Source organism: Ixodes scapularis, unplaced genomic scaffold (genome assembly GCF_016920785.2).
Source record: "Ixodes scapularis isolate PalLabHiFi unplaced genomic scaffold, ASM1692078v2 ptg000178l_1__unscaffolded, whole genome shotgun sequence".
NCBI lineage: Eukaryota > Metazoa > Arthropoda > Arachnida > Ixodida > Ixodidae > Ixodes > Ixodes scapularis.
Window position 1 is genome coordinate 1,284,872 of NW_024609927.1, and position 27,331 is coordinate 1,312,202.

The 27,331-nt window shown below is 47.7% G+C and overlaps 1 pseudogene; it reads left to right on the forward strand.

The window, feature by feature from the left end:
- LOC120842859 overlaps positions 1–27,331 on the forward strand; it is a 66,186-nt pseudogene that overhangs the window by 18,051 nt on the left and 20,804 nt on the right.

Below are 27,331 nucleotides of genomic sequence, written 5' to 3' on the forward strand. Positions count from 1 at the left end.
ATAGTAAAGTTTATCGGAAGGTGTTCATTAGACCTTCTAACGTCTTGTGACACCACGGTAGCATGTGTATCCATGACGTCATGGAAGACCACGAAATCTTCTGAAAATAAATTACTGCTTCATTTGGCGCACGATACCTAAGCTTCCATATTGAAAATACACTCTTCAGACATGATGTGTCATGGGAACCTCTCAGCTCTTCAAACTCCTTACTCCATCAAACCCCTACAGAACAACAAACACATTAGCCCGTCGAACCCTTTAGCCGGCCAGACCATTCAGCATAAACCCGCTCATTCCATCAACTCTTTAAACGCCTAAATGACCGTGAACCATAGAGTCAAATGGCAGTTTAAAAAGTTATTAGATATTTATTTCCGACATTGAGTGTCACATGCATGCTTTAACTTAGAAAGACGAAAAGAATCAACCTTTGCTCAAACCCGGGCGCAAGCAGCTGTGGACGAAAGTGATTAGATCAAATAGAAACAACCGCGTTCCTTGTCACAAAAACTATCTTTCAAAGTATTTCGAATGCCACAGGGTCTATTCCTGATATACCTTAACTCAACTAATAAAAGCGAGCAGATACACCACACGGATGTATGCATACTGTCAGCAAGCACGTTTTAACGAAAACCACCAACGCTAAACCGACATCGGCCGCCCTTGTAAACTCCTGAGCGAAGTGACGGTGTCGTCCATGATGCCGTCGCAGCGGCGTCTCCGGCGTATTTTTCAATCGCCGGATGCGTCTAAACCCGGACGGGCGAAGGGGCGTAAGGAACAGGGTCGAGCAGCGGCCGTTTTCTGCCGTCTAGGGACCCGCAATGCCATGACCCTGATGCGCAGGCACTACATGCGGTGGGACGCTGACCCCGACCGCCAGGTTTGCGGCGGGTGGGCCGACACCGGCCACACCTTCCTGGAATAAGCCGAACACGATGACGTTTGGGCGGTAGAGGGGTTCCCGTGCGGGACCAAGGAAGAAACCGCACGGATCGAAACAGACCTAGAATGGAGCCCTCAAATGTATGCTCACCTTCCTGGATGAAACCGAATTGGCCAAAAGTCACTTTAGTTTTTTAAAGCCAATCAAAATCAAAAACCAGGGTATTGAGCCTCCGGAGCATGGCTGCCAACGCGGAAAGTAAAATTTGATTAGCAAACGCCTGAAATTTTTCTATTTCCCACAAAATTTACTTCCCTTGCCCAAATAATTACATAAAACTATTCTTTGTTGTTTTACATCACTTCTATTTTTACGATAAAATATATAATAGCTAGACTTTACGCCTTATATACATATCGCTAAGATAAGTTCCTCGTTTCAATACCGCGGCCCAAGCAAATCTGGCAAGGGGAAGTGTTACAGGGAGTTTTAAACTGACGAATGAAACTCTGTCTTCACCTTAGATGATATGCATGCAATCAGACCTTGGTACAGTTGAATAACTTCAATAACGCTTTTTGTAATAGTCAGTCTAACACAAAAGGTGTAACACAAGCGCGATTTCATGTGATCGAAAACAGGGAACACGACACACAGTAACTGCTGTTTGTTGCACGACACTTCAGGATGTAATATTGTAATGATAAATCTGTATCTCCAGCCATCGCAGTGTTTTTTCAAATACAGTGTAGTTGTTGTTCTTTTTTTCGAGAAGACACAGCAGCCTTTTCAGAAGCTTCCACTTGGCTGAGCTCTTCGTCAATACCTTTCACGGGATCAATGAGAAAGAATGAAAAGCGATTTCGCCGAAAAAAGTTCTTCGAGTGCCGAGTGCTTCGAGAGTTCGCACAACAAACCGCAAAATGGCTGGAGGGAATAACCTAAGTGTAGCTAAAGCAACTAAACTTCGATGTTATTTCGATATAAAATCGTAATTGACTTATCAAAATCCAGATATATACGGTGCCCAAGATTTCTCTCGAACTTGCGAGATTTCCTTTATTATCAAATTTCCTTCGGGTTGGCAGCCCTGCTTCGGAGCGTGTTTTTTGAAAGGCTGCACTCTTAAATTTAAAAAAAAAACAAAAAACGCGTGTGGACTGCTGCGAAAGGTGAAGGTCAGTCTAAAGAGCTATTAAATAAGCTAGACTCGGGAGAATCGACACTTCATCCGCCGTGGCGCTTGAAATCACTGCACCCTGTTTTTTGAGGATTCCTTTTAAATCACTGGAAACACCTTTTTGTCCTCTAATAATGTTAAACAACTTGCCAAAGAGAAAAAAAAAAGCGCGAGCCCTTCTAGTTTGTGAATTTGGATGACCAGCGAAGCTCTTTAGCACACGACAGAGACGTTACACTGCATATTGAACAAAAATACGAACACATTATTGCCTTCATTCTTGGTCCTCGTGACGAAATGGTAGGCACATGCTAAATTATTCAAGAATTAAGGAGAATGCAAGGAATGATCTTCCACTCGCCGCACGTGCCGGCGTCTGCAGCGGGCCGGAAAGGGGAGGGCTGGGCCGCCACGGGCCGGACTCGGGCCATCAGGCTGGCTCGGGCCCGTGCAGTTCTCTACAGCAGTACACACAGAGGGTTGGTCAAGGATTTAGTCCGCCTAAACCAGTGGCCGGGATGGTCTAATAGGCCAATTTCCTCACCTCTAATAAGCGAAATTCGCAGGTTCGATTCCCGTTCCTGGCACAACCTTTCGCTAGCTCTCTTTGCCTTTCCCTTGCCCAAACATTATTGAAGTAAATTCAGTAATCATTCCCTCCCCTTTTCGGTCACTATAAATTTTATATGTATAACCATGGGTTGCACGTTTTCCTGAACTACCTTATGCAAAAATAAATTGGCCTCCACTTAAAGACCGACGACCAATACGCGCTTTCCACTTTTCCCCCGCTTCCTCCTCTCACACTTTTACCCTGTCCACCTTTGCCTGTTTCCTTCTTCCCCATGGTGAGGAGGATCTTCTGCCTTGCAGAATCTCGCGTCTGGTCGTCGGCCTTTAAAATGAAGCGAACATCGCGCTCACTATTCGACTCATGGCCACTGCTTTGCTAAGTTAATGGAGACGCCAGTTGCCCAGAGACAGAAAATTCGCTCCATTTCAGGTGCAAGCCGATTTAATTTTGCTGAAAAATATTTTCAACTTTGGTCGCTTCCCATGAAAATACAAAACTTAAATTGATGGCGCCAGTGCAACTCTGTGTGAAGCACTCACAAGAAAACTTAACGCGCTCAGTTGCAAAAGAAGTTAGACGTGCGAAGCAACCTTTAGGTGCCAGACATGATACCTGCTGTGTTTCATGAACGCAGATTTGCCACACGGTCACCCATTTGAATCTCACACTCATTGAGAATCGCCACGTACAATTTCTGGGTCTATCGAACAACAAATCTATCGCGACATTCGACAGCCCCGATACCATAAAATGGAAAGTAAGTACCACAACAGTTATTGTGAATCTCCTTCGCTCATTTGAATCCTAAATGTCAGCTCATTGTTACGTTTACTTTAGCTACCGTTAGAACGTTGTGCCTTAAGTAGATACTGATAATAAACCCCACAAAGTATGCTTTAAAACGGTTTTCATTCAAAACTGAAAAAAGCCGAAAGGATAATCGCGAAGCGGGGTCACCTCTGAAGGAGAAAGTAATCTTAGGAAGAAAGTTGTGGAGCGCTGACTTAGAAGATACTGCGGTGTTTTGGTTTATAGTCCCCGCATTGCCTCTTAATTTGCTACACACACCAACGAACATTACGAAAGTATAGTAATCCAAATATTATGTCAAAATAACTTTTTGCGAAGTTTTTTTTCATTAGCCAGTCTGGTCCTCACTACGGTTTTCGAAGTGACAGCACCTACCGGCAAGAATGATGAAGTGACGTCAGGGGGAGGCATGCAACCAACGCTGCTAGATGAGCTCAGTTACGGAACTGTTCATAGACGCTGCGCCCACGAGCTGTACCCCCCCTTTCTCTCCTTCATCCCAGTTCGCTTCCCGTCGTTCGGCGCGCGGCACGGCTGCTCTGCTAACTGCGGTGTATTATTTTATTCATTTAATCCCTGCTACAATCCCTGTAGTGAATATAGCAGGGATTGAGGTATAAGAACAACAGAAATATACAATTTAAGGTAACGAAGAGTAAACAGAAAGAAAGTGCCACATTTATCTTGAAAATTATATAACATATCAACTCATATATATTGACAAAAAAGTTAGTTTTCAATGGCACCGATGAGCAAGGGAACACTTTTATAAATAAAAAACAGAGTATCTACTTTCTTCCTGTCTCTTATATATGAAGAAAAAAGAAAGTATCTGAAACAGTTTCAATAAAGGGAATACTCAAGGAGTGTATTGCTGTGCTTGTTTCAAGTGTTTTCTTCTTTTTTTTTACTTCTGAAAGCATTACATACATTGTATTGTCAGTTTCATATACGTCGTTATAAAAAATTTCAATCCACCAACTTTTTCTTGATCAGCAACGGACATTTGTACAGCTTTTTCTGAAAGCTCTGTTGGCGATTAATAATGACCGTATTTGTGAAAAATAAATTCTGTAATTTTTTTAGCACTTTCAGTAATACTTTCATTATTTTGTATAGGAAGAAACCAGGTAATATCTGTATAGTATAATACAGGGAGCAGCGAGGGAAGAGGATGGATAAAGCTTGAAATCACGAGTGTAATATTTTAACGTTCTTTTTAGAAAAAGTGATTTCACAAGGGCTTTGTTTTTTTCAAATTTAAAATGTGTGTTCCAGTTCAAATACCATATTATCATGACGCCAAGGTACTTTTATGTAAAGGCTCTGCGCAAATTCACAGTGTTAACACTATAAGAAAACTCGAGAACATTTTTCTTCTTTTCCGTTAAGCGCATAGATAAGGTTTTGTCTAAAGTTAACGTCATTTCCCAGCTGTCGTACCAGTCGTCCACTTACTTTAAAAATCATTTCTTAAAAGTTCATCGTGTTGGCCTTTGATCTCTCGATAAATAACACAATCATTAGAAAATAGATTTATATTTGCTTCAATTCCATCTTCGCTGTTATTTATAAGCAGCTGGAATGGGAGTGACGCCAAAACAGAACGTTGCGGGACAACAAAAATTACTTCATTTCTTCCCGAGGTGTGCGCACCGTAAAAAAAAAAAAGAAATGAAAGCGATTTTCTAAACACTTTTTGACCCTGGATCCTATCTGACCCTCTCCTCATATGCAGGCTAGTTTGTTTAGGAGTTTGGTATAAACAACTCGGTCAAACGCTTTCGATTGGTTTAAAATGTGTACATATATCATGGCCAGGAATCCGAGACATTTGCTTTAGTTCCATTGCGCGACGACACGTGGCGTCCAAGCCCGAGTGGAATTAAAGCCCTTGTATCCTGGGAAAAGTCGCGTCATTCATTGTTGCAGAAATGCTCGAGGCACGTGTCGCGCGCCACTCCTGGTAAGAACACGGCGTCTGAAATCTAGCTCAGTTGTGCGTTGTGCCGCCATGCATGATCCTCAAAGGCTGCACGTTGCACGTGTGTCCTTCAGCGACGGATTGTGCGCTACTTTTAAAACTTGATGGGGCTTTAAACGGGGGGGGGGGGGGGGGGGGGGGGTGCAGCGATTTTAAGATTAAAAGTATTTGCATCTCGTCATTTTCACGTTGTTCATCATGTTCCAGAGGATACAGAAAACATCTCATTCATTAAAAAAAATGTCGCGATTCCGCTGCATAATCGCAAAGCCAAAGTCAAGTTTTTTCCCCACCTGCAGCCGCGAGTGGCAGCCGAAGGAACTACAGCGAAAGGCTTACGTGGCCTCGCTCGGCTCTAAGCTGCAGCATAACGCCCGCTAATGTCAGCAGAGAAGGGGAAGTAAGCGTTCTCCAAGCGAGTATACGGGAAGCTACACGGCACCCCAAATTTTGTCACTAGGAGGGGGACCAAGTGTGACCCTGAAGACTGGTAGTGAGTAGAGGGGTGCCAGAAATGCCAATGTTTATCTCATTTTTTACACAGCAACTAGGACACGCAGGCGAAATAAGTTTTCTGTTCTTTGCTTTAGAAGTGTCAGAGGGTAACTTCCACAAATGTTTGACCGAAGTCCTAAAATCGTTGCACCCCCCCCCCCCTCCTTCTTAAGCAGAACACCTTTCCAATTTCCTATCTGCCTTTTCTTTCCGCCTTCTCCGCCAATCTTCGGATCCGAAGAGGAGGCATCATGTAATGCCGCAAGGGCGTACTATGGTAAAGACGGCTCGGGACCTCGGAACCTTTCAATGCCAGAGCTGAGCGCGCATAGCGCGGAAGCGCTAAATGTTCACTTGCTTCGCGCGCTTGAAAAGCGAATTCGCTCCTGCGGCCAGTGCGCATTTTAAAGAAAAAATATAGACGCTTTACACACGCGCCAAATTACAGCCGCCATAGCCGACCTTCTCTTGTCTTACCGAGATGCCGAGCAACTGAAACGGTAGTTGACGATCCTCTACAAAGGCCGATGCTTTAGAAAAGGACACAGTTGAATCTAATATCACAATAACTTGGCCTGCTATGGTAATGATGAAGCGAAAGAAACAGAATAAGAGGAAACAAAAACTGAAGGTCAGTTATGGCGGCGTCCATGCACAGCTGCTGCAAAGCGTCTATACACCATAGAGAATTTTGTCTTGGGTACGTCCGAAGTTGAAGCTAGAAGCGCGAGCCGAACGCGCTGGCTGTTCCTACCTCGCGCGCCCGCTCGTGCAGAAATTGTTTCACGAAGCATGATTGCGCGTGTAGCTTCTTCGGCTTCGGTCGCACATAAGGTAAAAACTTCAGTGTACTAAAATTCGAGGTACACACTAAACTTTGTAACACCCATAATCGTGTAAAAAGGGTGTAAGAAGGGTGTAGGTTAGGAAAAACACCCTTTCTACACGCTTTTTACACGATTTCTGAATACCGGTGGGTGTAAAAAGGGTGTGCTGACGTTTTACACCCTTTACACGCCCTCTTTACGCCCCACTTGCAGCGATGGTGTCTGAAATTGTGTAAAAAGGGTGTATGGGCTAATTGTACGCCCTTCATCCACACGGTGTGAAAGGGGCGTGGTGGTGATGCTGTCAAATACACCCATGATTTCATAGCCGTTCATATTTATTGCTTTGGTGAAATTGTTGTTGATGTACGGCGGTACAAACATCGAGTATAATTAATCGCCACACGGAGTCGCGTATGATTAGGAAGCGCTAGAGAATAGTTTTTGCAACTCCTATTGAACTCTTCGTCCGACACGAGCCTAAAATTACGTTTCGCGCGTGCATCAGTTTGATCGGTTCAACCTTGATTTCAAAAAAAAAAATCATCTCCGCTCGCAAAAAAAAAAAAAAAAAGAACGAAGACGTGTAAATATACAACCTAGGCAGCACACAGTATTGCGCTGTTATGAAATTAAATCGGAATGATTGTGCAGATATTATTTTGGTCCAGCCAATATCTGTGAAAAATGGGATGGGTTGCGCCGACGATATATCCTGACATACCGTACGTGGCGCCGTTTTTGGTTGACTGTCAAGAGTGTCCTGCGTGAATCGGCTATATCGGCGAGGTGTTTCTATTCGTTGACTGCCTAAAATCCGACGTTAAAAAACAAAACAAAGCAAGATTAAGCGAAATAGAATCTGCGTACTTTTAACCTGATAAAGGTCTTTTAAACTGAAGACTTGAACAAACTGCGGCGCCCTCATTTCGGATATTACAAACTCACCTGACTGGGTTTCGCACTAATTATAGCACCTTCACTGAGACTTTATTTCGGGGTGAATCTCATGAAACCATGCCGCAAAACAATCGAAAGTGCTGGATTAATGACACCCCCAGGGACGTGTTTCTTATCTCTCCGTAATGATACCAAAATATCTATACTTCGTTTCAGCTTCCGTCCGAGCGCAGCCCAAGGCTGAGGGGCGGTTCGCAACTTGGAGAAGAGCATTCCTACGCACCACAAAGTAGTTCACAAGAGCAATTTATTTTAAAATAACTGTTTTGTGCGTAAAAACTGCACAATGTTCGAGATGTGTACTGCTGAGAATGATTTTCAACTAAAGGTATCAAATCTCTGAAGTTTATGTTTCTATTAATATATGGGAATGCATGTGGTTTGGTGAAAACACGTATATCCGCTGGCAACACGGCTGGCCACTACAATTCAGATACGCGGCGAAATCAGGGCACCCCTTTACCTGCCGATCACATTAAACGTCGAGAAGCCGGTGGAAAGGACTGCGCCTCGAGTCCTGGTATATCCAAACAATACAAGGAAACATCAATGGCCGGGTCATCGGGGACCTTGCAATGTGTACTTACATCTCGAAACTATGCCGAACAAGTTGAAAGCTCAGACACAGATGCCAGCGGCCAGCCTACGTACTGACATCCCCTGTGACTAAGTTTCAGAACGTGAAAGGACACTTTTTAAACCTGTAGCAGACGATATGGTTGATACACCCGTAGCAGACGAAATACTCGGCTAGCGCGGGCGGCGCGCCGACCGGCGGCGCAGCGGAGTGATACATAAGTGCAGGTGAGATCGCGTGACCTATTGCCGGCGTGTGATTGGCTCCGGCCACACGTAGCTTTGGCTGCGCTCGGACGGAAGCTGAAACGAAGTATAGCTTCCCGGCGCTTTTTTCTTTTTAGAGCGCAGCTCTTAGGGGCCCGTTCCCGGCTTGAGCGGCGTCGCCGTCGCCGTCGCCGTCGGCGTCGCCGTCGCCGTCGGCGTAACCGCGCGGTGCATTATGGGTAAATTTCTCCGCTAAATCTAGCGGAAAAAATTTCCCCGCTAAATCTAGCGGAAAAATTTCCCCGCTAAATCTAGCGGAAAAAATTTCCCCGCTAAATCTAGCGTAAAAAATTTCCCCGCTAAATCTAGCGGAAAAATTTCCCCGTCAAATCTAGCGGAAAAAATTTTCCCGCTAAATCTAGCGGAAAACTTTCCCCGCTAAATATGGCGGAAAAAATTTCCCCGCTAAATCTAGCGGAAAAATTTCCCCGCTAAATCTAGCGGGAAAATTTCCCCGTCAAATCTAGCGGAAAAAATTTTCCCGCTAAATCTAGCGGAAAACTTTCCCCGCTAAATCCTAGCGGAAAAAATTTCCCCGCTAAATGTAGCGGAAAAAATTTCCCCGCTAAATCTAGCGGAAAACTTTCCCCGCTAAATCTGGCGGAAAAAATTTCCCCGCTAAATCTAGCGGGAAAATTTCCCCGCTATAGCGGAAAAAATTTCCCCGCTAAATCTAGCGGAAAAAATTTCCCCGCTAAATCTAGCGGAAAACTTTCCCCGCTAAATCTAGCGGAAAAATATTTTCCCGCTAAATCTAGCGGAAAAATTTTGGTCACGTGACCCCCTCCCGAGGTCACGTGACCTCTGAGGGGGCACGTGACCCCCCCCCCCCCGAGAACACGTGGCCCTCAGTACCCTCCCCTCCTCCTCCTCAAGAGCTGCGCTCCAATTCGGCGTTACAGGGAGTGGTAAACGGCTTTCACTTTTTTTTTCAGTTTTTCTTTGGTACACGTGAAACCGCGTGTTCGACAACGTTCAAAATTGTTTTTCGTATTTATTTTGTGATCTTGCGGTCCGCACCAGAGCACGCGCGTCTACATGAGTGGCAGTTTGAGACGCTCAAGGTTGTACTACGCAAAGCAAGTCCTGACGGGTCCGATTTCGCGACCTTCCCATGGGCAGGGCCGGTGGCAATACAAAGCAGCAGAGGGAGATTAGCGGCTTTGTCCAACCCCCTTTGACCTCGTGTTCTGATAAGCCCCCAAACCTTCTTTTGTGTCTTCGTGTTGCTGTGAGCGAGTGCGAAGGCCGCTTCTAGCAAATCACAGGGGTGGCGCTAAACACGTGACTGCTCTCTGTAAGACAAGGACGTTTGGACGAAAATTTGTCACGTGACTCGCTCTGACGCGCTGATGGGCTACTGGGGCCGTAGTCTTTGCCGTATGCCAAGTTATGGTGAGTTGTAGGGGCCACGTAGGTCCGATTTACAAAAAGGGGGGCGCCCGCGCCCGTCAGTGTATTCCTGTTTTTCGTGCGTGCAAGTCGCGGCCGTGATTTTTCGTCGTGAACGGCCGGAATAGATCCATGCCAACTTTTCAGAAATGGTCGTTTATTTCGTCGGAGTCCATGGAATTATTGTGCTGTATTTGTTGGGCGCGTTTCGACAAAGAGCGGCTCATCGGCGGCCGCGAGACTTCCGTTGAATGTGATCGACCGCCTTCAACCTCGGCATGGTGTTTGCGTTGTTTGTGCTGCCCGAATCGGATTACGCATCTATCACGACAGAGAGGTGCTCATCGGCGACCGCGAAATTTCCGCTAAATGTGAGCAACCTCCTTCATCCTCGACATTGTGTTTGTGGATAGTTCTGTGCTGCCCGAATCGGATTATGCATCTATCACGGATTACATGAGATCGCTGTTTTATTTGTAAGTACTCTGCAATCATGCTTCTAATAGTAGTCCAAGGGGCCATGTTCGACAAATGTTTCGTTTCTCCTACAAAGAAATGGAAGTGACGGAAGCGACGATATCGCGTTTGATTGGTTAGAAGGTCAAATGGCGAAAATAGATAACTTTCGTCATTTGAACCTCTAACCAATCAAACGCGATATCGTCACTTCCGTTTATTTTTAGGAGTAACGAAACATTTGTCAAACATAGCCTCCCTGCTTCCGTTTCAATAGACCATTTTACGGCTTACAAACATGAACTGCCGCTTACGTCCCAAGCAACTCCCGGTCGTACCGTCTTTGCAAGCCTCCCAGTTTTGTCCACGTCACCAGTGCAAGAAGGCATAAACGTCACAAGAAAAATACAGTTGGAGATTCAAATAGGGCCTTCGGTTGTACAATTTGAAGGGGCTATGAAGCAATATCCGGTTGAAATATTCTTGACCTTACACGCACGGACCGCCACTGGTTTAGAAGCGTCTTGGTCGTGGTGGAATCGCGATGATAAAAGGAACTATTTCTTTCAGTCTTTCCTTCGCCAAGTTTGATGACGTGCGCGTGAACGTAGCTTTGCCCTTTGGCACGCTTGTAATTGCACGCACTTGCCCGCATAAGCAGAGACATGGCTGCGGCCGAATGACCTGCTCGCAATCGTCTATGGAGAATTTTGTAGAACCTGTTAGAACCTTGATTAAAAAATAAAAAAGTGAACCAGGCATTTGCAGTCATTTTTTCGTGCACTCTTTTGGGTTTTTACGCCCTACTTTATTGGTGTTGGTAATCGCGCCTTTTTTTTATTTCCCTTTCTGGCGGTGATACACACAATTTAGAGGACGTACTGCGCAGACATAACGCCCTAATAAAAAGGCGTACAGTGGAATCACACCCTAATTGAAAGGTGTTCGGAGTAACGCCGTCCTTTAAGGGTGTTAGGGAAAAACACCCTATTTTAGGGGCGTTAGGAATAACGCCCTTTGTTTTTGGCGTTTTGCTACACCCAAATGGGTGTTAGTTATAGGACAAGCCATTTACACCCACAAGGGTGTTACGATGTTTAGTGTGTAGTCAAGGGACCGGAGCGGCTCGTGTGAGGCGTGTGGTGTAGATCGCGATAGGTTTTGACGCCGGCGCATCGACAGTAATGTCAATATGGTGATGGTTGTGCGTGTGCACCGCGTGCACTTGCACGTGCGGCGGAACGTGCGGACTGCAGTGACTTTCTGCAGCCCTATCGACTGCAGCGCCGCGATTGCTGATTACGCGAGTAGCCTCACATGCTCCCATTGCCGAGCCGCGCCGGTTCAAACACCACCCCGTATTCTATTACACTGTAGTAACACGATGCTAAGGTTGCTTTAATGTGCAGGTGTCTATCTGAGGCTGGGCTTTCTCATTGTTCTCTTTGGGGTGTGTTAGACAGGGTGTTCTGGATCGAGCTGACGTTCGTCTCACCCACGGTGGAAGAAATACATTTAGGTGATGACTCTCTGTCTCGCGCGGCGACCACATTATGTTCGGCGCACCGAGCGCGCTTCACTCGCACGGGGATAGATGGCGCACCCGTATAGAGGGGCTTGTGAAGGCTTGTATACGCCTCGCAAGTGGGCTCATTTTCGTATTCTGCGCATGAGAAAGGAAGTAGCGGTGACGTCAGAACGCCGAGCCCTGATTGGCTGATCGCGACCCCCTATCTGAGCGTCGTCTGCACCTTTGCAACGTCGTCTGCGTCTGTCTTACCTTTCCTGCGACTTTCGGAAGTACTTCGCCTTTCAGAGTGGGCAGACAAAATAACTCGAGCGGTAGGTTGTTTTTGTCTAACAACTAGAAGACGCGCATCAAGGTGAGAAGTCAAAGGACTCACTGACGAGGTGTCCCGAGGCGCCGAGGTTTGTTTGCTAAGAACCGAGAGTGAGGGTGGTTAGTGCCCGCAAGTTCCCTCCCAAATACATTTTCCCTCCTTTCGTGTGCGGCGAGACTTCTCACACTTTAACGGCGTCGGCGTGTTGGCGCAGTTAACGTCGTCTGCTTTACGTCTGCTAGTCAAAGCGATGGCTGCTTTACCTTTCCTGCGTCTGTCGGAGATTCACCACTTTTTTACCGGCGAGAGTCACCGTTACCTCGGAAAACAAGGAGATGACAAGAGGAAGAGATTGACCTCTTAATCTAAAATTGAGGTCAGCGATCAAAGTACAAGACGGGAAGGGTTCACAAGGGTCGCGCGGGCATATTACATTCAGCACGCCAGCCGGTCGTGGGCAGACGGTCGCCGAGTCGGAGTGCCTGCTAGGCCCATCTGCCGTGCTCACTTGGTCGTTGTCGGTTGAATCGTGGCCGTTGGAGCTTTTCCCGGGTGTTTGTGGATCCAGCGTTCTTGTTCCTCGTGGTCTGTTTCAAGTACTTTTTACTTTTTTTCTTGCCGCTTGAAGTCGGGACGCGTGAGAAGCGCGTAGAAAAACAAACGTCCGTTGGTCGTCGCTACCGCGACGCTGTCGGCCATGCTGATTTGATTAAGACAGCTTCGGAGCTGTCGTAGGATTTGGTCGTAACCTGCGCAAAACCTACGAAAATTTCGTTTCGTGACTACGAATTTGTTCTCAAGTTTTGTCTTACGCATATTTTTGGCGTAAGATCGTTTCGTGAACCTGGCTTCTGCACGTTCTAAAGTCGCAGGAAAGGTAAGACAGACGCGGACGACGTTGCAAAGGAGCAGGCGACGCTCAGACAGGGGGTCGCGATTAGCCAATCAGGGCTCGGCGTTCTGACGTCACCGCTACCAACTGCGCAAGGAGCAGACGAACTTGCCCTCCGCACAGAGGGGCTTGTGAAGAAAATTATGCATTCTTTGCTCGGTTCCGGTGTACTGCGTAGAGACATGATGGATTTATGTTTGCGCACTGGCAGTGATTGCCTTTCCCCCGTGCGGTTCCTGTTTTTTTTTTGTTTTTTTTTTCAAACGAGAACATTTTGATGATTACTCAATATAAAACTTCCCGGCATAATCTACTGAGAATTCAATAATTTAGAGTAAACACCTGGGTCATGCTCGAATGTTTTGTCAAACATGTTTGGTAACAGTTCCATAAATTGTCTACACACATTGCGTGGCTTTATATGAGATCGGGTGATTTTTTCCACCCTGCTCCTGCCTTATTGAGAAAAAAAATTATAATAATGTTACATAGTGGGGCCTAAATATTTCTTTACATGCGCATAAAGGTTTTAGCATTACAAATGGTTTATACATACAATGTCAACTTGTACTGTGGAACATACAAACCTTGTGAGCAGAAAAAATTCCTATTTATGATGACATAGTGACTGAAACGATGACACCGGATGATGACATACTGACTGCCATGATGACACAGTGACTGAAAGTAAAACAATAGTAGTGGTTATAAGCCATAAATCACTTTTCACCTATACTCACACAATATGGTGTCACCCCGTCTTACAGGTCAAAAAAATACCTGACAAACATTTTGGCTTTAAAATGTACATAAAAGCTGAATTCACTGCATACTACCAAAAAACGCCATCTGCTACATCCTGTGTTTCTTGCCCATGCCCTTAAACTAAGACGAGCGCTTCTTTGTTGATTTCTTTATCTCTTGAGCTTGTTTGTTCCTACTCATCGTAATATGCTTACAGTGTAGTCGCATTTGCATGCTGAAGTAGTAGTGGAGCAACTGGGCAATTGTTTCTTCTTTGTGTTCAACGCATGGAAACGTTATTGTGCATGTGTCAAGAACACTGTCGATTGTGTCTTAGTAGACAGTCTTGTGGCTTTTATTTTGCACGAAGAACTGTTCCGCTTTCTTCAGTAGCTGCAAAAGGTTCTTGTTGGGGTGTGTAAGGACACCTCTGTTCTTTACGTGTGTCAGTGCTGCTTTAGTAGAAATGTTCTTATCGATGCTGAAAGCGGATCGGCATGCAGGGCAGCGTGTAGCTTTTTTTTTTTTTTCACGCTCAAAAGCCCAGTTACATAATATGGCATGCAGTCTACAGCCTTGGTTTCATGAGCCTTTTCTGTCCAGACATCTTCGCATTCCCAGTCTTCGACAGAAATTAGACTGTCAAGCTCGGTCTTCACTTGGTCAACGAGCTGAGGAGACTAGGTAGTAACTTGCGTTCGGCCCTCGGGATCGCACGACGCCACTGCTACAGGCGAGCGTCAATCGATGGAGCATTAAACAAGGACACTCGCTCTGCGCAGTTCCGGTACCCCGAATTGCAGTTGGGAACAAAGCACGTTTTTACCATCCTTATAGCATAACTTCTTCTTCGGGTTAATGCTCATCTTCGTGCACGATGGTGGCACCGGTGATTGACACAGCACCAAAGCAAAACATGAGGCCAGCCACTGACCGCACACCACCACCACACCGCCATAAAGGCGAGCAAGCTACGCCCCCGACTCCGTGGCCGCCGAGGAGAGACCTCACACCCTCGGTGCTTAAAGCCCCTTGATAAAAGCGTTTTTTACAAGTACCGCCAACCATTGTTGTGGAAGCGCTCGAGACACGTGCCATGAGCGGGTGCTCCGCCTCCATTCGCTTCCAAGGCCCGCTCATTTCAGTGCTGCGCCGCCATTTGCTTCCAAGGGCCGCTCGAGACATGGGCCTCGTGCGCTCGCGCATTTGACGCTACTTGCAAGACAAGCGCAAACACATCGAGGGGCTTTATCGGTGCTCACACCTCAGCGCCCTCCGCGGCGGCACAGAACAACTGCACTTCGTTTCACCCTATGTTGTACCGCAGCGAAGGCTAGAAGCGCGAGCTCATAGCGTTGGCAGCTGCTCTTAAGTCACGAGAGCTTGTGCCGCCGAGATGTGCCCAAGAGCAAGAAGCTCGCGCTCGTAGCCTTTCCTGCGGTACATCATGAGGTAAAACAGAGTATACTCCTTGTTCGAGGCTAGTTCCGAACACGATCTGGTCGCTCGCTCACAGCGGGAAGAGCGGCCAGAGTCACCACCTAAATGTATTTCTTCCACCGCGGTCTCACCTTAGCATTGACTATCTTTAGCCATGCACGGTAAAGGCGCGAGCTAATTGCTTTGGGTCACTCCTCAGTGGCTGCGCGAGCGCTCGTGCAGCGAGGGCCTGTCGGGGCGGCCAAGGGTACCCGCGCACACGCGCACAGCCTTTCGAGTGAGTCCATGCTAAGATTGGAGGAATCGGTGGCCGAATTTTTCTCCCATGTCATTAAAAAGAAGAAAAAAGAAAAAAAAAGCGAATCGGTGGCTGAGTGTGCTCGAGCACACCAGCTCGGAGTACACGGAGCGAAAGCTCGCGCTGCAGAACCCAGGATCATAGGTTAAATCCCTACCCCTGCCCCTTTAGATCTGAATGAGCATCGTACCGGCGTGCGGTCGTGCATCAATACTGCGTGATGCACGCTAAAGGCTCAAGGCTAGCGGCTGTACTGCACTGGCTAAATTTCTCATCTACAGCTGGGAGACGCGTCGCCCGTTGAAGGAGACCGTGTTCTAAGCTGTATAAACATACATACACCCCAATTGTTTTCCCATGCTAGGATGAGGCGAATTATAGCTTTGGCCGTGAAACGGTGGCATAATCGTGTCAGCTATATATTTGTTTATAAACAAGCTCGCAACCGCCCACTATTGGCAAACCCCTGCGCGCTTCCGGTTATCATCTTCGTTTAATAATTTTTTTTGCGTCCTTTTGTTTCCTGTAGAGCTCGGAACGCAAGCACGTTCATATAAAGGTATAATCCGTAACGCGAAGCACGCTTTGCATTGCAGATGAACAAACAAATACATCACCGGAAGTCGACTGGGGCATGAAGCACTCTGGCGCTCTCGTAATATCAAATCATGCCGAGCGCGCGGTGAATAATCGGCATTAGGTGGTGCAGAAGGCACCCAGGTGGTGCCAGGGGCTGAATCACAACAAGAAGGCCAGCAGGAGAATCCCCGCCTCCAGCTCGTGCTTGTCACTCTCGGTGACAAGCGCGAGCTGGAGGAAACGCAGACGCTCGGTTTTTATGCTGCGTCCCATTCGATTAAGCATGCGACGTTAAAACCACTCAGCTATTTTTATTTATTGCACTTAGCTAAAACTTCATGTGGTGTTGCGAGCTTGAAATCTCGTCACGAGGCACCTGGCATTGGGCACGATCACGCGCATATCATAAGTGAGTGTGTAGGAGTCCAGGGGAAGAAGTACACTCAAGTGCTTCGGAGGAAACCGACGACGCAGCGTGCTGGTGTATAACAACTCAAACCACAAGACACGCCAGATATGGCTAAAGCGCGAAACACATGTACGACGAAACCGTCCGACCCGGCGTCCTATCAGGCAATACGACGGTCGGACGCAGCTTGTTTGGTTGTGTCGCACGCAACGTCGGAACGGCGGTGCGGCATGCGACCGACTGTCGATGGGTGGTTGCGGTGGTCGGATGGCCGCGGCGAATGACGACGCAGGTAGCGGGAACGTCATGAGGACGTCACGTTTTCGGGAGCGGGCTATTCAGGAGCAAAGGATCCGGCTGTGAGTCCCTCTTTCTTTTCTTGGCATTTCTGGGGAGAGGAGGAGAGCCCACGCACAGCTTTATTCAGTGCTCAAAGTGGGAGAGGGAACGTGTGCGTGCCTGACCCTTCCACTGCAGAAGGGCGATCTTAGGAAGTCAGGCAACACGCACTGGCCACGGAACAGTGCGAAGCCGATCGGAACCGTCAGAACGACGCGTCGCAAGCTCGGTCGGACGCATGTGTCTCGGATAATCGTTTGCGGCGAGTCGGAGCAGCGATCGGACGTCGGATCGGACGGTTTCGTCGTACATATATGTTTTGCGCTTCACGGCCGGTTCAGACATTAGGCAGTTTTCGTAGAAGGCTTTCGCCGTCCCGCAAAGCTCTCCGCAACACGCTACGCTACCCGGATCTCTACAGTCAAGGCCATCGGCTTGCAGGCGCATTAGCGGCTTCTTCGTTGCAGAGGGTTTAGCGGAGGGGGAAACCCAGTCTACGAAAACTCCCTATTAGCGTTCGACTGCGTTGCGTCCGCATGCGTCTTTTGTAAAGATATTACGATAATCTCCGAACAATGGTAGCTCGCGCCGTCTCAAGCGCACGCAGTGGGGGTTAGCGCAAGCAAACGCCATGTCTGAAGCGCGCCTAAAGTTCCATAAGCACATCTGTGTTTGAGCGCGGTGCGTCCCGTAGCGGCAAATGGACGCGTTGCGTTGCGAAGAGCGCTTGTGCCAGGCTTGTACAAACAGTTGCGCTGACACGCAGTCAACCGCAGTCAAGAGCCCATGAGAACGCGCTATCATCGCTATCGGCTCAGCAATAGTTAGCGAAATCTACGGCAACATGGCGGCGCCCAGCGACAGCGCCAATGTGTTCGATCGTGGGACAATTCCGCTGGCTTCCCCGACATTTTTTCGAACTTGAACATCGCATCCTTGGAAGAACCAGTCCCCACCGCTCCCCAAAACGAAAACGCAAGCACTGCGAGCGGAGAACAGGATACGTCTCGCCGAGTAGGCTGAGTGGCGCGAGCGGACACGTCACGTTATTCAACTCATAGATTCTGGATGAGGTTTTGACTTCACAAACTCATCACCGAAACCCGCGCATACTCTTCCTGCCTGATTCCCCACGGAGCCCTGGCAGTTGTTGGCTGCTGTTTCAGTCGTGAACCCAGTTGTATTTTCTTTGCTTTTAAGACGCACAAATTGTGAAGACGCGGTATGTAGGTGGATGAAGATAAAAGTCTAGGACTGTTTCAAAATGACCATTCAAAACTATTTTCATGTCCATCGCTAGCATTATTCGCAGCAACGAGTTTGCCATCAACCATAAAAAAATAATATTCACAGAGTTTATAATGAACACTTTTACATATTTTCACATCTCCACAGCCAGAAAAGTCTAATGACAATCTGTTTGCTTTTGCTTCAGATGGTTTTTCGGAATCAGGGATACATACAGAAAATTACGTACTTTGAGATGAAACAACTTAGCATATACAAGTTAAGTATGTACAGCAAATAATCAGATTTATGCTGTACGAAATATTCATAAACTCACCACTACAGTATTGGACAAAATATAAAAGTACTCTCCAAGTCAAATTTGGGTGTTTTAAGTGCCAAACCAACGACGGGAATCTGGCACGCCCGAGCGGAGGACTAAGGATTAATTTGGACCAGCTAGGGATCTTTTGCCGTGCAACCGAAAGCTCGGTTACACGGCGCCTCCTCCGCAATAAGCCTCCGTCAGATTCCGGGCACCTTGGCCGGTATTCGAACCCGCGACATGGGGATGCGTAGACCAGCCCTTTCGCCTCGAAGCCACCGAGGCGGCTTTAAAGTACTCTCCCAGACTAGCGTAATATATGCACTCAGCTACGCTATAGTGGCAACTGAAGCTTCTCAGGCGAGTTTTCTGCCTTTCTGAGCAAAAGGCAACTTGCCAAAAATGTCGTTAGGACTTAGTCCTCGGAGCGAATACACGCGGCTTGCGGTGCGACTGACCAGATTGAAAAATGAATAGAAATATATATATATATATATTGTTACAGTGCTGGAAGGAGCGATGGGAACGGGGTGCCCTCCGAACGATAGGTTTAATTCAAAACTGCCCGCTGCAGCGGCTGTGTGCACGAGCCACTGCCGATGGCCTGTCGTTGTCTTCGTCGCCGTCTATGTATCATTACCCCCGCCGTTGTTGGCGGTCGTCTCGACCGCATAGTGGAGGGGGAAATTTGGTGCAGAAGAGGGGTGTTCTAGGGCGAGGGTTTGATTGGGATGATGGTAGGGTTTGATGCGTGTGATGTGAACGGTGTCCTTCGAAGGTGTTCTTCGGTCAGGTGTTGGGTGCAGGAGCTGTACCTGGTAGGTGAGGTCCGACAGCTTGGCAGTGATGCGGTATGGGCCGGCGTACCGGTGGAGGAACTTGGTGGCCTTGCCCTGTTGCCGACGTGGCGTCCAGAGCCACACAAGGTCGCCGGCGGTGTAAGACGCAGGCCGATGTGTCTCGTTGTAACGTTGACATTGGCGCTGCTGTGAAGCCATTGTGCGTAGGCGGGCGAGCTGTCGCGCCTCTTCGGCACGGCAGACAAGGCGGGCGACAGTGTCCTCTAGCTGTTCATTATGGTTGTAAGGAAGTAACGCGTCGAGAAGTGTGGTTGGGGATCGATTGTGTAGAAGAAAAAATGGAGTGTAGCCGTGTGTGTCTTGGAGAGCAGTGTTGTAGGCGTAGGTGACGAAGGGAAGTACACTGTCCCAGTTCTGATGATCGGACTGGACGTACATGGAGATCATGTCTGCTATTGTGCGATTGAAGCGTTCCACTAGACCGTTCGTCTGGGGATGGTAAGCTGTAGTAGGTTTATGTACAGTTCCACAGAGCCCTAACAACTGTTGAACCACTTCGGACAGGAAGACTGTGCCTCGGTCGCTGATGAGATGCCGAGGAGGTCCGTGCCGCAGAAAAACTTTTTCAGAAGGAAAGCGGCGACATCTTCAGCATTGGAGGTAGGCAATGATGACGTCTCGGCATAACGCGACAAGTGGTCAATTGCGACAATAATCCACCTGTTGCCTGATTGCGTAACAGGAAGTGGACCTAAAAGATCAATCCCCACGCGTTCAAATGGATAATGGGGAGGGTGAAGAGGATGTAGGCGTCCGGCGGGCGCAGTGGTGGGTCGTTTCCGGCGTTGACATTGTAGACATGATGCAACGTATTTGAAGATATCACGGTACATGCCCTGCCAGTAGAAAGTGTGTCGGACACGCATGTATGTCTTGAAGAACCCCATGTGTCCAGCTGTGGGGTCATCATGGAGAGTACGCAATATGTCGCCACGGAGATGCTTAGGAACAACATACAGGAGTGGCGCACCTTGCGGGTCATAGTTCCGGCGGTATAATATTCCGTGTTCCAATGTGTAGATATTGGTAAGGCGTTTTTCCTTACGTGTCTGTGGACACTTCTGTAAACACTGAAATACTTGGCGGAGGGATTTGTCTTTTTGCTGTTCTACAGCAAAGTCTAAGCTTGAGGTCAAAGCGATTACATTGATGGGCGTATAAGGGAGTGATGGGTCTGAAGGTATCGGATTTCTAGACAAGCAATCAGGTGCTTCATGTTTTCTACCAGATTTATAAAATATAGATACATCGTATTCTTGAAGTTTAAGGGCCCATCTGCCGAGCCTTCCTGAGGGATCTTTCAGGTTGGATAACCAGCATAAGGCATGGTGATCTGTGACGACCTTAAAGGGGCGTCCAAATACGTATGGTCTGAACTTGGCAATTGCCCAAATAATCGCGAGACATTCTTTTTCTGTTATTGCATAATTCATTTCAGGTTTTGATAAAGCACGGCTCGCATAGGCAACGACATGTTCTTTGCCTTCGTGTTTTTGAATGAGGACAGCACCAAGACCGTATCCACTAGCATCTGTGTGTATTTCCACTGGAAGCGAGGGGTTGAAATGGGCCAAAACGGGTTGTGTAGTAAGCGCGGTTTCGAGAGCATGAAATGCACGTTGTTCGCGTTGAGACCAAATGAAAGGGACGTTCTTTTTCAGAAGGTGGTGCAGGGGGGCCGATATTTCAGCGAAGCCACGAATGAACCGTCGGAAATAGGAGCACAGCCCGAGAAAAGAGCGCAAAGCCTTTTGATTCGTTGGTGGGGGGAACTGGGAAACTGCAGTTAATTTCTCGGGATCAGGGGATATGCCCTGGGGGCTGACCAAGTGGCCGAGGATCTTAATTGCAGTGTTTCCAAATACGCACTTCTTAGAGTTCAGCTGAAGACCAGCGTCGCGAAATATTTTCAGCACAGCAGTCAGGCGAGACAAGTGTGTGTCAAAATTGGACGAGAATATTATAACGTCATCTAAATAGCATAAACAAGTTGTCCAACGCAAGCCTCGGAGCAAAGAATCTATCATTCGCTCGAAGGTAGCAGGAGCGTTACACAATCCGAAGGGCATAACACGGAACTCGTAAAGGCCATCAGGAGTAACGAAAGCTGTCTTTTCGCGATCTGTTTCGTCTACGCTGATTTGCCAATACCCTGAACGCATATCTATCGAAGAAAAGTAGTTGGCATCGTGTAGGCTATCAAGGGCGTCATCTATGCGTGGAAGAGGGTAAACGTCTTTCTTGGTTATTTTGTTGAGGCGCCTGTAATCAACACAGAATCTCCAGGTGTTATCCTTCTTTTTAACCAGTACCACCGGAGATGACCAGGGACTGGATGAATCCTGAATGATATTTTTGCGCAACATGTCACTCACATGATTTTGCATAACTTCGCGTTCTTTGGCAGAAACACGATATGGACGACTGCGTAAAGGCTGGTGGTCTCCCGTTGCAATGGTATGTTGAACAATTGATGTTTGTGTCAGGGGAGTAGAGTGAAAGTCAAAGATATCAAGAAAAGAGCACAGTAGCTTATGCAAGGCGTCACGTTGTGACTCAGGCAAATTGGCGTTAATGGTCTGGCGAAGCAATTTGTGGGCATCCACGGAGTCGGAAATCAAAGGTGCGTTGGACGTCAAGCCGGTATCGCTAACAGCATTGATGTATATGACGTCGTGAAGCGTCGTTGTAGCAATGCATGAGCCAGCTGGAAGGATTTGGTAGATGTTTGTATCAATATATATATATATATATATATATATATATATATATATATATATATACGTAATATCAAAATGACTCTCCCGGGATATATAACTAGGCATACAGAGGTACGTGATAGGGAAAAAATTAGTCTTGTCAGACGATTTGTGTGGCTTGCTGAGCGAGGGGCAACTGCCCCAAAAACTCGTTCGGACTTAGTCGCCCCAGCGAAAAGTGCCGACGTTCGTTGCGAGAGACCAGATTGAAAAATTTATAGAAAAATAAATATAAGTAATATCAAAATGCTCTCCCGGAATATATAAATAGGCATACAGAGGTACGTGATAGGGAAAAATCAATCTTGTCAGACGATTTGTGTGGCTTCCTGAGCGAGCCGTAACTGCCCAAAAGACTCGTTCGGGTGCCGACGTTTGTTGCGGGAGACCAGATTGAAAAATTTATAGAAAAATAAATATAGGTAATATCAAAACGCTCTCCCGGAATATATAAATAGGCATACTGAGGTACGTGATAGGAAAAAAATTAGTCTTGTCAGACAAATTGTGTGGCCTCCTGAGCGAGGCCCAACTGCCCAAAAAACTCGTTCGAGTGCCGACGTTTGCTGCGGGAGACGAGATTGAAAAAAATATAGAAAAATAAATATAGGCAATATCAAAACGCTCTCCCGGAATATATAAATAGGCTTACAGAGGTACGTGATAGGAGAAAAATTAATCTTGTCAGACGATTTGTGTGGCTTCCTGAGCGAGGCGCAACTGCCCAAAGAACTCGTTCGAGTGCCGACGTTTCTTACGGGAGACCAGATTGAAAAACGTATAGAAAAATAAATATAGGTAGTATCAAAATGTTCTCCCGGAATATATAAATGGGCATACTGAGGTACGTGATAGAGAAAAAATTAGTCTTGTCAGACTATTTGTGTGGCTTCCTGAGCGAGGCGCAACTGCCCGAAAAACTCGTTCGAGTGCCGACGTTTGTTGCGGGAGACCAGATTGAAAAATTTATAGAAAAATAAATATTGGTAATATCAAAATGCTTTCCCGGAATATATAAATAGGCATACAGAGGTATGTGATAGGGGAAAGGGGAGGAAGTGGCCCAGTGGATTCTGTTTCCGACAGCCGATTGGAGCGGACGCAGGATGGCAGGCTTCCACGGAGCTGCGATAACGGTCCACGCCGGCCGCGGTGACTCGGATTCTTTTGCTCCGAAGGAATATCGTATTTCTTTGCCGCCCTTGCCACCAGGTGATGCAATGAAGAAAGCAGTTGTTCTGCACTGTGACATTGCCAGAAGACCGTACCGCATTGAGGATCTTCGGCGGCCGCTGGAAGAACTGGGTGTCATCAGGGAAGTGGCTGGCATCGGGGCATATCAAATATCCCACGTCTGGCTGCTCAAACTTCATACCGACGTGGCCAAGCTCAAGTTGGTCGAAGCGCGGCGGCTCGAAGTCAAAGGCCGCACATGCCTCGTCGTCGACCCAACGAGGCAGGAAGTTCGAGTGAAACTTCACTGGGTGTCGTTCGACGTCTCAAACGAGGACATCCGAAAGGCCTTCACGGATTACGGCAAGGTAAAGGACGTTTCCTTTGACCGGTAGAAGGTGGCTGGCCTCGAGGGGGCCGAGTCCACCACCCGGATTGTACGCATCGTACTTCGGGAGGGAGTCACCCTCGAGCGCCTTCCGCACCAGTTGCGTTTCGGAAGCGGCACGGTACTAGCCGTAGTGCCTGGACAAGCTCCGATTTGCCTCCGGTGCCGCAAGACTGGGCATATCCGGCGGGACTGCCGGGCCCCAAGGTGTTCTGAGTGCCGCGCCTACGGGCACGAGCAGCAGGACTGTGTGCGATCGTACGCACGAGCTGCGGTACGTGGTGCGGGTGATGACCAGAATGACCTCCTCATGGACGAGGAGGAGGCGGAAAGAGCGGCGGCTCCCACTGCGACTTCGACCGAGCAGCACACCCCGGTTGACAAGGGCAGCCGGCAGACACCGGCCCGATGGAGGCGAGCGTCGTGGGAGCGAAGCAGCTGGAGACTGCAGCCTCTGGTCCTGCTCTTGAAGACTCGTCGACGTCTTCTGTGCCAGAAGGCGATGCAAGGGACGTTGCCGCGACGGACAGCGAGCCCACCGTCTCTGAAATGGACCTTGACAAGACTGCCGTGAAGCGTCACCATGAAGGCGGTGCTGAGTTATCTCAGGAACGGCTGCTACGACAGCTCGAACGGAAGTGGAAGGTGGTGGCGGGGTGGAAAGGCGTCGACAGTCCGCAGCGGTCTTCGTCACCGCATTCCCACGAGAAGCTGTCCCAATAGGCCACCACTGTGAGAGAGGACTGCCGTGTATGAAGACGCGCCAAGAGGGTAATCTCCGTACGCTGTGCCTGGTCCCACTTCACGATAAACACGCTTGAAAAGCCTGTACGTATAGCGACCTTAAATGTACGGCGGCTCGCTGAGAGAAGAAAGCAAAGGCTGTTGTATCGTCTAGTCGTAGAGCTGGACCTCGACATAGTCGCTTTGCAAGAAACGAATGTCGAAAGGGAGGACCAGACAGAGCGTATGGTGTGGCCTTTTACTGCTAACTATAGCGTGTGCGTCAGTCATGCAGTAGGAGCATCGGCAGGGTTTCTGTTGTTAGTTCGCGCGAGCCTGGGAGCGGATGTGCAAAAGTTTACGACCTCAGAATCGGGTCGACTGATAGTCTGTGATATGGCATTTTTGTCGCACGAGTGGCGAGTCATTTGCATTTAAGCGCATAACACAGCCGAAGAACGAAAAAAGTTTTTTGAAGATATTCGTTCTTTCTTTGCGACGGAGCGTAATGTGATCTTTGTTGGTGATCCAGCGCATACCCGCGTCCCACCCTCACGTCAAACATCTGCGCATACTGGATGACGACATTAGACCTCAAAGCGTGACGTTGTACCTAACGATAGGCCTGACGTCGGCCCAGCGCATACCCTCCCCACCCCCTCCCCCTTACCTCTGCGCCGCCAGCAGTTTGGCTGGCTCCTCGTCAAAGATGAGCCCGTTACTATGGAACCACATGACGCGTCGCACCCAATGGGAATTTAGGTGACGTCTTTCGCCGGCTTCACTCCATGGGACAGTTAATGCTTTCGCATTAATACATATTTAATCTGTTGAAATAGTAAATATTCGCAAAAAGTTTTGAGCGGGAACTCCGTGTTAGCCCATCCATGTTTTCACGCTATTGCAAGCTCTCGATTATCATGGAACTTAAGACCTCGATAACTTAAGATTGAAGGTGAATTTAAAAATTCTCTCCTAAAATCAATTAAAGCTGAGATTAATAAAATAATAGTATTTGACCCGAAGTGTCTGTGGCGCGAAGATTTTCTTCGTGGGAAGTTAATGTCATGGTCTCTTTTTTAATGGGGGTCTATAGGAACCAGTTTATTGATTCAGGAAGAAAATATAATGGTCGTGTGGCGTTGAATTTCTTAAAATAGGCGGGCTATTAGGTCAATATTATAATCCTCCGAATGCAACAAAATCGGCGGGTTCTCTACTGAATTACAAAAATATAATTTTTTTTGCCCATTGAGTTAAGCTGGGGCGCTGTTCCAAGAGATGGCGCAAGTTGTAAGCAGCAGCGTGTCCCGGATTCCTGGGGTTGATGACTTCTGTTATTTATACCCCACACGATTTCATGGAGAGCATCAGCTAGGTGCGTAAATACCGACATTCCGCGCCTGAAGTGATGCTTATTTGTACATACAATATTCCTTTTCTCAATAAGTGGTGTTATAAATTTATAGGGACCATGAAATGACTTTTTTTTACTTTTGCCACGTAACGTTTACATTAACCTTTAATTTTCACTGGACGCCACAGAAGCCTCCGTTGTCGTTATCATTTTATTAACTTCTACAGAAAACATTATTTAAGTATCGAGTTTTTTGTTTTCCCTTTCCAACTTACTGCAAAAAACAAGCCGCGGCGTAATTTTGATGGTAGTGACGTGCACTGGCACCGGAACCGGAAGGTCTCTCGGCAGTAGGAACACGGGAGCGTTAGCGGCGAGCTGGTGGTGTGCCTGTAGGTTTTACAACAATTTTACTGCGCTGATGGCGGCGTTGCCACGGACATATTTTCTGACTCGGCGCCTCTTATGACCACGATAGCCATGGAAACATCGCAGCTAAGTGAAATTCAATTCGATATGTTGCGCTACAGTGACAGCAAGGAACTGGTCGCATACGCCGGTACGCATGTTGAAAGGTTCGGCAGACTTTTCCGAGAAAAACTCGAGTTCCTCCTCGAAATCAGACAGGAATATTGCCAGCAGAGCACGCACGGATAACATTAGACCTGGGTAGCTAAACTCGTGGAGCAAAACATTCTTCGCTTTTTGACGTAGCGGGGGGAGTGACCAAAAGAACGCCGCAAAGTTTCCTCCTCCCTGCGCGCGCTCAACTTCGCAACTTTTGACGAAAAATCCCCCGCGATCCCTAGGCGATGCACGAGAGCACGAGACAGCGCGGGGAGGCGAGCGTTCACGCCGCTCGCTATACGTCGTCTTTGGGCTCTCTAGCGCCGACAATCCCGTCATGCCTCGCCCAGGCGAGGAGCGAGAGCAGACGACGAGAGTTCGTCTGCTACGATGAGGCATTCGCACAGCGGAACTGAAAGAAAAAGTTGGTTTTCTGCTCGAAATCGCGTCCCGCGGGCCGCAAACTCAAACGCGAGCTTGAATTGTAAGCGTCTGATATTTCACGAAGGGAGGAATCGACGGCCCGTCTTTTATTCGCGAAATTTTAGTCGTTTTGTAGCCGTACAGACGCTGAAACCTACCAGTGTGCAATGAAAGCCCCAGAACAACCACAGGGGCCGCGAGATCTAGCATCATTTGTGTATGGGTGAAAAGTGCAACATTTTTCGACAAAGCTCCCACAGCAGAAACCTGCGACGCATTTACTCAGCGTCCGGGAAGGATAAACATGGAGACGTTGCCCGAGACTCAAGCAAAGTCATATATGAATGGCAGCTATCTCGCCCCGTCATATTTTGTTTTGAGAAAGCTCTGGTTCTCAATGCCAGGGAAATAAAAAGTCTTACGAAACGTATTGCTAGCTGTTCCAAAGAACTAGATTTAAGCCGTATCCTTTCAGTTATTCACTCATAATATTATGCTTAAAACGAAGCAAGCTCTTGCGCGTACAGTGCCATCAATTTCCTCAAGCGTATGCTGTTTTGTAGTCAACTGGTTT